This window comes from Orcinus orca, chromosome 8 (genome assembly GCF_937001465.1).
Source record: "Orcinus orca chromosome 8, mOrcOrc1.1, whole genome shotgun sequence".
NCBI lineage: Eukaryota > Metazoa > Chordata > Mammalia > Artiodactyla > Delphinidae > Orcinus > Orcinus orca.
In genome coordinates, this window is record NC_064566.1 from 32537418 (window position 1) to 32551226 (window position 13809).

A 13809-nucleotide genomic window follows, 5' to 3' on the forward strand; every position below is an offset into this window, starting at 1 on the left:
GGAGGGGCTTTGCTTCGCCCTTGGTTTGTAGGGAATGAAGTGCACTGAAAAGGCATCCCTTTCAAAATCTCTATTGCTATTAAAGAAAATACCTCTAAAAATCAGTCAATAACTATAGTAATTACAGTGAAATTTGAACAGACTTGTTCTCTATTACAAGGAAGGAAAGACATTATCATACATATATATGTACATTTTTTCCCATTTTTCTCATACGGACTTTGCAAGATAATAAGACAGGTATTGTAATTCTAATTTTGCCGATATAAAAGACGGGGCTCAGAAAAATTAAGTTACTACCCTAAGATCCTACTTAAGGAATGAATGAACAAGTAGTGTGTATATTTGTGTGTGTATTTATATATATTATAGCAAGTGTGCACGTGTGGAGGAAGAATGTAGACAAGGAAACAGTTGTCAGTGCAGCACAGAACTATACCTGATAGGGAAAAGTTAAAAATGAGCTATTGGGAGTTGCGTGTCCTGTGAGGAGCTTCAGCGCACGTCCCGAGCTGAGGTGTCGGCTCAGCCGTTTCACGGGGAGGTCTCGTTTGAAGGGCTGGTGGCAAGGCCTCTACATGCGCCCCGCTATGAGCGAGTGAAACAGACTAAACGCGAAGGGAAAAAAGGTGGATGGGCTAAGCCTGAAGTGAGATTGCCAGATTTATGTCCTTTCTAGATGAAATGTGGATCCTTTAGCAACAGGAGTATTTATACTTCAAAGTGTAAGTTAGGGGGACCCTGAAGATGGCGGAAGAGTAAGACGCGGAGATCACCTTCCTCCCCACAAATACACCAGAAATACATCTACACGTGGAACAACTCCTACAGAACACCTACTGAAGGCTGGCAGAAGACCTCAGACCTCCCAAAAGGCAAGAAACTCCCCACGTACCTGGGTAGGGCAAAAGAAAAAAAGAAAAAAACAGAGACAAAAGAATAGGGACGGCACCAGCACCAGTGGGAGGGAGCTGTGAAGGAAGAAAAGTTTCCACACACTAGGAAGCCCCTTCGTGGGTGGAGACTGCGGGAGGCGGAGGGGGGAGCTTCGGCGCCGCGGAGGAGTGCACAGCAACGGGTGCGGAGGGCAAATCGGGGAGATTCCCTCACAGAGGATCGGTGCCGACCGGCAATCACCAGCCCGAGAGGCTTGTCTGCTCACCCGCCGGGGCGGGCGGGGCTGCGAGCTGAGGCTCGGGTTTCAGTTTCGGTCGGAGCACAGGGAGAGGACTGGGGTTGGCGGCTTGAACATAGCCTGGAGGGGTTAGTGCACCACGGCTAGCCGGGAGGGAGTCCGGGGAAAAGTCTGCACCTGCCGAAGAGGCAAGAGACTTTTTCTTACCTCTCTGTTTCCTGGTGCGCGAGGAGAGGGGTTTAAGAGCTCTGCTTAAAGGAACTCCAGAGATGGGTGCGAGCCGCGGCTAAAAGCGCGAACCCCAGAGACGGGCGGGAGACACTAAGGCTGCTGCTGCCGCCACCAAGGGGCCTGTGTGCGAGCACAGGTAACTATCCACACCCATCTTCCGCGGAGCCTGTGCAGCCCGCCAGTGCCAGGTTCCCGGGATCCAGGGACAACTTCCCCGGAAGAACGCACCGCGGGCCTCAGGTTGGTGCAACGTCACGCCGGCCTCTGCCGCCGCAGGCCCGCCCCGCACGCAGTGCTCCTCCCTCCCCCCCGGCCTGAGTGCGCCAGAGCCCCCGAATCAGCGGCTCCTTTAACCCCATCCTGTCTGAGCGAAGAACAGACGCCCTCCAGCGACCTACATGCAGAGGCAGGGCCAAATCCAAAGCTGAGCCTCTGTGAGCTGTGAGAACAAAGAAGAGCAAGGGAAATCTCTCCCAGCAGCCTCAGAAGCAGCGGATTAAAGATCCACAATCAACTTGATGTACCCTGCATCTGTGGAATACCTGAATAGACAACGAGTCATCCCAAATTGAGGAGGGAGGTGGGCTTCGAGAGCAAGATCAATGATTTTTTTCCCCTTTTCCTCTTTTTGTGAATGTGTATGTGTATGCTTCTATGTGAGATCTTGTCTGTATAGTTTTGCTTCCACCATTTACCCTAGGATTCTATCCGTCCATGTTTTTTTTTAATTTTTTTTCTTAATAATTAATTATAATAACTTTATTTTCCTCCCTCCCTCCCTCCCTCCCTTCCTTCCTTCCGACAACGAATCATCCCAAAATGAGGAGGTGGTCTCTGAGAGCAAGATTTATGATTTTTTTTCCCCTTTACCTCTTTTTGTGAGGGTGTATGTGTATGTTTCTCTGTAAGATTTTGTCTGTATAGCTTTGCTTCCAACATTTGTCCTAAGGTTCTATCCGTCCCTTTTATTTTTTTCTAAATAAGTATTTTTTAATTCAATAACTTTATTATACTTTTATTTTACTGTATCTTCTTTCTTTCTGTCTTTTTTCTTCTTTCCCTCCTTCCTTCCTTCGTCTCTCCCTCCCTCCTTTCTTTCCTTCTTTCCTTCTTTGCTTCTTTCTTCCTTCCTTCCTTCCTTCCTTCCTTCCTTCCTTTCTTTCTTTCCTCATACTTCTACTAATTCTCTCTACTTTTTCTTCCTTTTATTCTGAGCTGTGAGGATGAAAGGCTCTTGGTGCTCCAGCCAGGAGTCAGGCCTCTGCCTCTGAGGTAGGAGAGCCAACTACAGGACACTGGTCAACAAGAGACCTCCCAGCTCCACATAATATCAAACGGCAAAATCTCCCAGAGACCTCCATCTTAAAACCAGCACCCAGCTTCACTCAACGACCAGCAAGCTACGGTGCTAGACAACCTATGCCAAACAACTAGCAAAACAGTAACACAACCCCACCCATCAGCAGAGAGGCTACCTAAAATCATAATAAGGCCACAGACTCCCCAAAACACACCACCAGACATGAACCTGCCCACTAGAGAGACAAGATCCAGCCTCATCCACCACAACACAGGCACTAGTCCCCTCCACCAGGAAGCCTACACAACCCACTGAACCAACCTTAGCCACTGGAGACAGATATCAAAAACAGCGGGAACTACGAACCTGCAGCCTGCAAAAAGGAGACCCCAAACACAGTAAGATAAGCAAAATGAGAAGACAGAAAAACACACAGCAGATAAAGGAGCAAGATCAAAATGCACCAGACCTAACAAATGAAGAGGAAATAGGCAGTCTACCTGAAAAAGAATTCAGAATAATGATAGTAAGGCTGATCCGAAATCTTGGAAATAGAATGGACAAAATGCAAGAAATAGTTAACAAGGACCTAGAAGAAATAAAGATGAAACAAGCAACGATGAACAACACAATAAATGAAATTAAAAGTACTCTAGATGGGATCAATAGCAGAATAACTGAGGCAGAAGAACGGATAAGTGACCTGGAAGATAAAATAGTGGAAATAACTACTGCAGAGCAGAATAAAGAAAAAAGAATGAAAAGAACTGAGGACAGTCTCAGAGACCTCTGGGACAACATTAAACACACCAACATTCGAATTATAGGGGTTCCAGAAGAAGAAGAGAAAAAGAAAGGGACTGGGAAAATATTTGAAGAGACTATAGTTGAAAACTTCCCTAATATGGGAAAGGAAATAGTTAATCAAGTCCAGGAGGCACAGAGAGTCCCATACAGGATAAATCCAAGGAGAAATACGCCAAGACACATATTAATCAAACTGTCAAAAATTAAATACAAAGAAAGCATATTAAAAGCAGCAAGGGAAAAACAACAAATAACACACAGGAATCCCCATAAGGTTAACAGCTGATCTCTCAGCAGAAACCCTACAAGCCAGAAGGGAGTGGCAGGACATACTGAAAGTGATGAAGGAGAAAAACCTGCAACCAAGACTACTCTACCCAGCAAGGATCTCATTCAGATATGATGGAGAAATTAAAACCTTTACAGACAAGCAAAAGCTGAGAGAGTTCAGCACCACCAAACCAGCTTTACAACAAATGCTAAAGGATCTTCTCTAGACAAGAAACACAAGAGAAGGAAAAGACCTATAATAACGAACCCAAAACAATTTAGAAAATGGGAATAGGAACATACATATCAATAATTACCTTAAATGTAAATGGACTAAATGCTCCCAACAAAAGACACAGATTGGCTGAATGGATACAAAAACAAGACCTTTATATATGCTGTCTACAAGAGACCCACTTCAGACCTAGAGACACATACAGACTGAAAGTAAGGGGATGGAAAAAGATATTCCATGAAAATGGACACCAAAAGAAAGCTGGAGTAGCAATTCTCATATCAGACAAGATAGACTTTAAAATAAAGACTATTAGAAGAGACAAAGAGGGACACTACATAATGATCAAGGGATCGATCCAAGAAGAAGATATAACAATTGTAAATATTTATGCACCTAACATAGGAGCACCTCAATACATAAGGCAAATACTAACAGCCATAAAAGGGGAAATCGACAGTAACCCATTCATAGTAGGGGACTTTAACACCTCACTTTCACCCATGGACAGATCATCCAAAATGAAAATAAATAAGGAAACACAAGCTTTAAATGATACATTAAACAAGATGGACTTAATTGATATTTATAGGACACTCCATCCAAAAACAACAGAATACACATTTTTCTCAAGTGCTCATGGAACATTCTCCAGGATAGATCATATCTTGGGTCACAAATCAAGCCTTGGTAAATTTAAGAAAATTGTAATTGTATCAAGTATCTTTTCCAACCACAATGCCATGACTAGATGTCAATTACAGGAAAAGATCTGTAAAAAATACAAACACATGGAGGCTAAACAATACACTAGTTAATAATGAAGTGATCACTGAAGAAATCAAAGAGGAAATCAAAAAATACCTAGAAACAAATGACAATGGGGACACGACGAACCAAAACCTATGGGATGCAGCAAAAGCAGTTCTAAGGGGGAAGTTTATAGCAATACAAGCCCACCTTAAGAAGCAGGAAACATCTCGAATAAACAACCTATCCTTGCACCTCAAGCAATTAGAGAAAGAAGAACAAAAAAAACCCAAAGCTAGCAGAAGGAAAGAAATCATAAAAATCAGATCAGAAATAAATGAAAAAGAAATGAAGGAAACAATAGCAAAGATCAATAAAACTAAATGCTGGTTCTTTGAGAAGATAAACAAAATAGATAAACCACTAGCCAGACTCATCAAGAAAGAAAGGGAGAAGACTCAAATCAATAGAATTAGAAATGAAAAAGGAGAAGTAACAACTGACACTGCAGAAATACAAAAGATCATGAGAGATTACTACAAGCAACTCTATGCCAATAAAAAGGACAATCTGGAAGAAATGGACAAATTCTTAGAAATGCACAACCTGCCAAGACTGAATCAGGAAGAAATAGAAAATATGAACAAACCAATCACAAGCACTGAAATTGAAACTGTGATTAAAAATCTTCCAACAAACAAAAGCCCAGGACCAGAAGACTTCACAGGCGAATTCTATCAAACATTTAAAGAAGTGCTAACACCTATCCTTCTCAAACTCTTCCAAAATATAACAGAGGGAGGAACGCTCCCAAATTCCTTCTACGAGGCCACCATCACCTTGATACCAAAACCAGACAAGGATGTCACAAAGAAAGTAAACTACAGGCCAATATCTCTGATGAACATAGATGCAAAAATCCTCAACAAAATACTAGCAAACAGAATCCAACAGCACATTAAAAGGATCATACACCATGATCAAGTGGGGTTTATTCCAGGAATGCAAGGATTCTTCAATATACGCAAATCAATCAACGTGATACACCATATTAACAAATTGAAGAAGAAAAACCATATGGTCATCTCAATAGATGCAGAGAAAGCTTTTGACAAAATTCAACACCCATTTATGATAAAAACCCTCCAGAAAGTAGGCATGGAGGGAACTTTCCTCAACATAATAAAGGCCATATATGACAAGCCCACAGCCAACATCATCCTCAATGGTGAAACACTGAAAGCATTTCCACTAAGATCAGGAACAAGACAAGGTTGCCCACTCTCACCACTCTTATTCAACATACTTTTGGAAGTTTTAGCCACAGCAATCAGAGAAGAAAAGGAAATAAAAGGAATCCAAATCGGAAAATAAGACGTAAAGCTGTCACTGTTTGCAGATGACATGATACTATACATAGAGAATCCTGAAGATGCTACCAGAAAACTACTAGAGCTAATCAATGAATTTGGTAAAGTAGCAGGATACAAAATTAATGCACAGAAATCTCTGGCATTCCTATATACTAATGATGAACAATCTGCAAGTGAAATCAAGAAAACACTCCCATTTACCATTGCAACAAAAAGAATAAAATATCTAGGAATAAACCTACCTAAGGAGACAAAAGACCTGTATGCAGAAAACTATAAGACACTGATGAAAGAAATTAAAGATGATACAAATAGATGGAGAGATATACCATGTTCTTGGATTGGAAGAATCAACATTGTGAAAATGACTCTACTACCCAAAGCAATCTACAGATTCAGTGCAATCCCTATCAAACTACCACTGGCATTTTTCACAGAACAAACAATTTCACAATTTGTATGGAACCACAAAAGACCCCGAATAGCCAAAGCAATCTTGAGAACGGAAAAAGGAGGTGGAGGAATCAGGCTCCCTGACTTCAGACTATACTACAAAGCTACAGTAATCAAGACAGTATGGTACTGGCACAAAAACAGAAAGATAAATCAATGTAACAGGATAGAAAGCCCAGAGATAAACCCACACACATATGGACACCTTGTCTTTGATAAAGGTGGCAGGAATGTGCAGCGGAGAAAGGACAGCCTCTTCAATAAGTGGTGCTGGGAAAACTGGACAGGTACATGTAAAAGTATGAGATTAGATCACTCCCTAACACCATACACAAAAATAAGCTCAAAATGGATTAAAGACCTAAATGTAAGGCCAGACACTATCAAACTCTTAGAGGAAAACATAGGCAGAACACTCTATGACACAAATCACAGCAAGATCCTTTCTGACCCACCTCCTAGAGTAATGGAAATAAAAACAAAAATAAACAAATGGGACCTAATGAAACTTCAAAGCTTTTGCACAGCAAAGGAAACCATAAACAAGACCAATAGACAACCCTCAGAATGGGAGAACATATTTGCAAATGAAGCAACTGCCAAAGGATTAAGCTCCAAAATTTACAAGCAGCTCATGCAGCTCAATAACAAAAAAACAAACAACCCAATCCAAAAATGGGCAGAAGACCTAAATAGACATTTCTCCAAAGAAGATATACAGACTGCCAACAAACACATGAAAGAATGCTCAACATCATTAATCGTTAGAGAAATGCAAATCAAAACTACAATGAGATATCACCTTACACCAGTCAGAATGGCCATCATCAAAAAATCTACAAACAAGAAATGCTGGAGAGGGTGTGGAGAAAAGGGAACACTCTTGCACTGCTGGTGGGAATGTGAATTGGTTCAGCCACTATGGAGAACAGTATGGAGGTTCCTTAAAAAACTACAAATAGAACTACCATATGACCCAGCAATCCCACTACTGGGTATATGCCCTGAGAAAACCAAAATTCATAAAGAGTCATGTACCAAAATGTTCATTGCAGCTCTATTTACAATAGCCCGGAGATGGAAACAACCTAAGTGCCCATCATCAGATGAATGGATAAAGAAGATGTGGCACATATATACAATGGAATATTACTCAGCCATAAAAAGAAACAAAACTGAGCTATTTGTAATGAGGTGGATAGACCTAGAGTCTGTCATACAGAGTGAAGTAAGTCAGAAAGAAAAAGACAAATACCGTATGCTAACACATATATCTAGAATTTAAGAAGAAAAAAAAAATGTTATGAAGAACCTAGGGGTAAGACAGGAATAAAGACACAGACCTACTGGAGAATGGACTTGAGGATACAGGGAGGGGGAAGGGTGAGCTGTGACAGGGCGAGAGGGACTCATGGACATATACACACTAACAAATGTAAGGTAGATAGCTAGTGGGAAGCAGCCGCATGGCACAGGGATATCAGCTCGGTGCTTTGTGACCGCCTGGAGGGGTGGGATAGGGATAGTGGGAGGGAGGGAGACGCAAGAGGGAAGAGATATGGGAACATATGTATATGTATAACCGATTCACTTAATTATAAAGCAGAAACTAACACACCATTGTAAAGCAATTATACCCCAATAAAGATGTTAAAAAAAAAAGTGGAAGTTAGAATAAATCATTCCTTTAGAAATCACTTGAAAAAAAAAAATGAGCTATTGTAATGAGGTGGATGGACCTAGAGTCTGTCATACAGAGTGAGGTAAGTCAGAAAGAGAGAGACAAATACCGTATGCTAACACATATATATGGAATTTAAGGGGAAAAAAAATGTCATGAAGAACCTAGGGGTAAGACAGGAATAAAGACACAGACCTACTAGAGAATGGACTTGAGGATATGGGGAGGGGGAAGGGTAAGCTGTGACAAGGTGAGAGAGTGGCATGGACATATATACAGTACCAAACGTAAAATAGATAGTTAGTGGGAAGCAGCCACATAGCACAGGGAGATCAGCTCGGTGCTTTGTGACCACCTAGAGGGGTGGGATGGGGGGTGGTGGGAGGGAGGGAGACTCAAGAGGGAAGAGATATGGGAACATATGTATATGTATAACTGATTCACTTTGTTATAAAGCAATTATACTCCAATAAAGATGTAAAAAAAATGATTAATTGGTACACACAGGTGATCAGAGATTAGAATCACAAATCCAGAGAAGAATTCCTGGTAAAAGTAATATAAAATATACGCATTTTGAAAGATAAATAGAATTTAGCTATATGAAAGGGGGAAAGCACATGTAAATACTAATGAAAATGAGCTTACTGAATTAAAAAATAAGTGCATAAATGTCAGAAGGTTTGGAGTAGAAAATGGGGGTAGAGAGATTTGGTGCTGAAATGAGGATATGGAGAGCATGAGCAAAAAAAGTATGCAAAACTCTTAAATGCTGGTTAGGAGTATGGGCATTCCTTGGAAAACAAGGGGAGGACATGGAAGCAATCTAAATAAAATGTCCATCAACAGAGGACTGGATAAAGAAGATATGGTACATATATACAATGGAACATTACTCAGCCATTAAAAAGAATGAAATAATGCCATTTGCAGCAACTTGGATGGACCTAGAGATTATCATACTGAATGAAGTAAGTCAGACAGAGAAAGAGAGGTATCGTATGATATCCCTTATATACGGAATCTAAAAAGAAATGATACAAACGAACTTATTTACAAAATAGAAACAGACTCACGGACTTAGAGAACGAACTTATGGTTCCCGGGGGAAAGGGTGGGCGGAAGGGATAGTTAGGGAGTTTGGAATCGACATGCACACACTGCTGTATTTAAAATGGATAACCAACAAGGGCCTACTGTATAGCATAGGGAACTCTGCTCAGTGTTATGTGGTAGCCTGGATGGGAGGGGAGTTTGGGGGAGAATGGATACATGTATATGTATGACTGAGTTGCTTTGCTGTGCGCCTGAAACTATCACAACATTGTTAATTGGCTATACTCCAATATAAAATAAAAAGTTAAAAAAAATATGACACATAAACTTATCTATAAAAAAAAAAGGAATCAAGGGGAAGCAATTGAAAGGTTTTAAGCAGGGAGTGACATGGTCAGTTTTATGTTTTGCAAAGATTTCCCTGGCTAAAGACTGGGAAGTGCACTGGAGGATGGAAAAATCTAGAAAAAAGGAGACTGTTAAGGCAGTTACCACTGAAATAAGCCACAGAAAAGACTGTGGTGGCCTAGAAGCAGTAGAGACAGGGAAGCTTGGCATGATTTCAGCAAAACATACAAAACTGAATCAATAATGTATAATTTTTTTTTTATTTTGTATGTGTGTGTGTGTTATAGGGAAAGAGTGGGAAGGAGTTACTTATTAATGTTGCCATGTCTCTGGTTTAGGCAACAGTTAAACACAGCCCTTCACTGAGAGAGGATCCATTGTATGAACAGCTTTTTAGTCAAAGTTGGGTTGACAAGTTCAACACTAAACTTGTAGGAAAATAGCTCAAATTCTCTCATCTTTAGTTTCTTTGTCTGTAAAATGCAATGCTACACGACCTCACACAGATTGTTATGTGTTAGTTGCAGCAACTTATGTAAGTCTTTGAACCCACAATAGATAATTCATTTTTAAAAGTATAAAATATTTATGACTGAGAAATTTGATGAATTTACAGTCTTTCTGCAGAATTACAAAGTAACTGAGTCTACCAATGGCCTTAGTCATGATTAATAAATGCACGTCATCTGCAATAGGTTTCTATTACAATTCTTTGCCTTTTGTCATTTTTTAAATGCAGGTTTCTAACACTCTTCATATTCCTCTTGTTTGAAGGAAATTGGAATGCTCCACTGCAAGAACCTCAATGTTTCTCCCTGGCCTTGATATTTTCACTGATGAACAGTAATCAGCCAGTAGTAAGATAGTTATTAATGTCCCAGGTTTCCTTTCAGACTTACTAGCAAAGTCAAATAATGAACAGCAAGGCACATCATCATCTACTTCTAATTATACAACCTTACTTCATGACATGATATTTTTTCCTGAATATTTGTGACAATAAACACATCTCTAAAATTATCTTAAGTGACCATAATAAATCACAGTGCTAGATTACAAGCACTGACAATGTATTATATGCAAGATGGTCTTACATATATTCATTCACTCATCTAATCTTCAGAACAACTCTATGAGATAAACACTAGTATTAATAAACACTAGTATTAATTCCACTTTACCGCTGAAGAAATTGAGTCATAGGAATAATAATTTCCAAGAACATATCAAGGAAGTGTATCAGTCAGTCTCCAGCGTCCACTGTCCTTGCCCTTATACTGTTAAGAACATACTGATTGGCTAGGACTTCTTTATAGATAAAAGTTCACTGTGTCCATCACAGAACTTAATCTGTGTGATTTCTTCCATCACTGTTGCATATATAAGTTTTCAGTATTTGGATTTATTTGCCATTTATTATTTGCCATTAAATAAAATTATGAATAGCATTTCCTTTATAATTATTTATAATTATCTTTTAATTTCATTCTCATATCTGGCATTCAAATAACTTCATGAGGAAAGGAAAAACAATTTTAATTCCTTTATTTTCTGGCAAATACACTAAGAACCATGAAGAAATCATTTGTCAGAAAAATATAGCCGAAAGTGTTAATAGCACCACTCTAGATTCAATCATTCAAAGACCTTATGAAAGGGGAAATCAGTTACTCTGTAGAAGTAAACTACCTTGACAGAAGCATTGGTTAGCATCTTATCAGATCTTCTTACACTTACAAATGAGTGCATGTTTATCTTCCAATACATGTTTTTTCCCCGTAACATAAAACAAAAAATATGACCCTCATGCAGTCATGTTTTGCAGCTGTCTTGGAGCTCTTTCCATGTCTACCCATATTAAAATCCATTATGCCCATACTGTAGTATATTTCACCACTGGACATTTAAGGTGTTTTCAATTTTTCTTTCTTTCTTGAAAAGTAATGAAGTCCATATAAATGGGTAAAAATATTTTTCCTAAAATTTTCTATGACATATGTTCCCAGAAGTGGAAATATTTCACTCTAAAGTTGACACGTTAATTTTGATAGGCGACAGTAAATTGTCTTCCTGTAAACTAGGCTAGTCTGTACTTCTCTTATCAGTACAGTGTATTCTGATATTCTTCTCAACACTTTCACCTGAACTGGAAATTGTCCTCCCTCTCTTTATATAATATTTCTTGATGCATGGGTGAACAATGATATCTTCTTTCTGATATAATTTCCAATCACTTCCATAGAAAGACTGATTATATTTTCATTACTTTAATCAGCATTTGTATTTCTTCCTCTATAAGTTATCTGTCTAGGCCATTTACCTATTTAAATTTTGGATTAGTTATTGTATTAATTTTCTGGGGCTGCTATAATAAGATACCACAGGATGGGTGACTCAAGCAACAGAATTTTTTGTCTCACAATTCTAGAGTCTAGAAATCCAAAATCAAGTTGTTGGTAGAGTTAGCTTCTTATGAGGGCTGTGAAGGAAGGATCTGTTCTAGGGCTGTCCCCTTGGCTTGCAGATGGCTGTCTTCCCTCTATGTCTCTTCACGTTGTCTTCTATGTGCGACTCCATGTCCAAATTTTCCTTTTTTATAAGGACACCAGTCATGTTGATTTAGAGCCCACTCCAGTGACCTCATGTTAACTTGATAAATTCTGCAAACACCCATCTCCAAATGATGTCACATATGATGGGTTAGGACTTCAATATATGAATTTTGGCGGGGACACAATTCAATCCGTAACAGTTATCTAACATATTGATTTATAGACTGTCTGGGTCCAGTATGGTTTTTAGTTGTTATTACTGATATATGGAAAACATTTTCCAAATCTGTTATTGGTATTTCAGTTTATCATCCCCTACAATTTTTGAAATATATTTCTAGATAAATATTTTCCTTTATGGCATCTGAATTGTTCTTGCACAGGTGGATCTTCTCCATCCCAATATTATTCTTTAAAAGTTTGTGTATGCTTATGAAAATGCATTAATTGTTATTGGTGCTAAACTACCAAATTAATTTTGGAATATGTTTTATACATATGGTAAAAGGTAGGAATATAACTTAGATGTGGATAGCCAATTGTTTTAGCATAATTGGGACAATCCTTTCATCACTGATTTTGAAATGATATTTTTCTTATGTATCAAATTCCTTTTTACTGTATGTTTTGAATTCTCTATTCTGATCTATAGATGAATTTGTCTCAGAGCCATATCATGGTTTAGTTACTGAAACTGTGCTCTATATTTTGATATTTCCTAGATTTTACCCTACTGTTTTTATTCATAGTTTTACTGAATTTTTTTTCTGTATTTGTTTCTTCTCAGTGAATTTTAGAATCAGCTTGTCAATTTCTCAAAAACTCCAACAGGGAATTTAATTAAAATCTCATTCATATTATAGTTATATTTAGGGAACTAGATAACAATAAGGCATCTTCTGGTCCAGAAACATACAGTGTCTCATATATTGTTCTAGTTATTTTATACAATTCAGTAATGTTTTACAGTTATTTCATAGAGTTCTTATTCATTTCTTGTTAGACCTATTGCTGTTATTGTGGATGGATTTTTCCATTCAATTGTCGAAATGAATATTGCCAGCTTCTTTTAAAGCTATTGACTTTATATGTTGATCTTGATTCTGGATATCTTATTAAACAAACTTAGTTCTACCATTACTCAGTTGATTCGTTTGGCTTTTTTAAGTAGACAACACTTTTTTCTAATAGTTATAACATTTATTTTTTTTCTTTGCTAATTGCACTGGCTAAGACCTCCAAAACAAGGTTGAATAGAGAAAATGATGATATGTCTTTTTTCTTGTGCTTGACTTTAAAATAGATGTATTAATTATGTTCCACCACTGAGCAAAATGTATGCAACTGTTTACTGTAATTTTCAGGTGATACCATTTTTCTCAGCCCATTTTTTAAAATAAAATTTCTATTGAGTTATAACATTCATGCAGAAAAAAATGCACAATCCCATGACAAAAAATTTTACAAACAGAAAATACACTTTTGAAAATACCCAAAGTGTATTTTCAAAAGCTCTCACCAAGTAGAGCTAACATTCTGACTTCTATTATTTTATAATCATTTGCCTATGTTTCGAATTTATACAATTATACTGAATGTCTTTTGTGTTTGACTTGTT

The 13809-nt window shown here is 38.4% G+C and overlaps 1 protein-coding gene and 1 long non-coding RNA gene across 3 annotated transcripts in view; one reads left to right on the plus strand and one right to left on the minus strand.

Annotated features, from left to right (window-relative positions):
* Window positions 1-7847, plus strand: part of LOC125965190 (uncharacterized) — a 259474-nt gene extending 251627 nt beyond the window's left edge. The window contains exon 3 of the long non-coding RNA XR_007478784.1: window positions 7610-7847. This is a non-coding gene — a long non-coding RNA (uncharacterized LOC125965190). The remainder of the gene's footprint in view (window positions 1-7609) is intronic.
* The window catches only part of LUZP2 (leucine zipper protein 2), a 450167-nt gene that overhangs the window by 231643 nt on the left and 204715 nt on the right, over window positions 1-13809 (minus strand). The gene's annotated exons all lie outside the window — the stretch shown is intronic.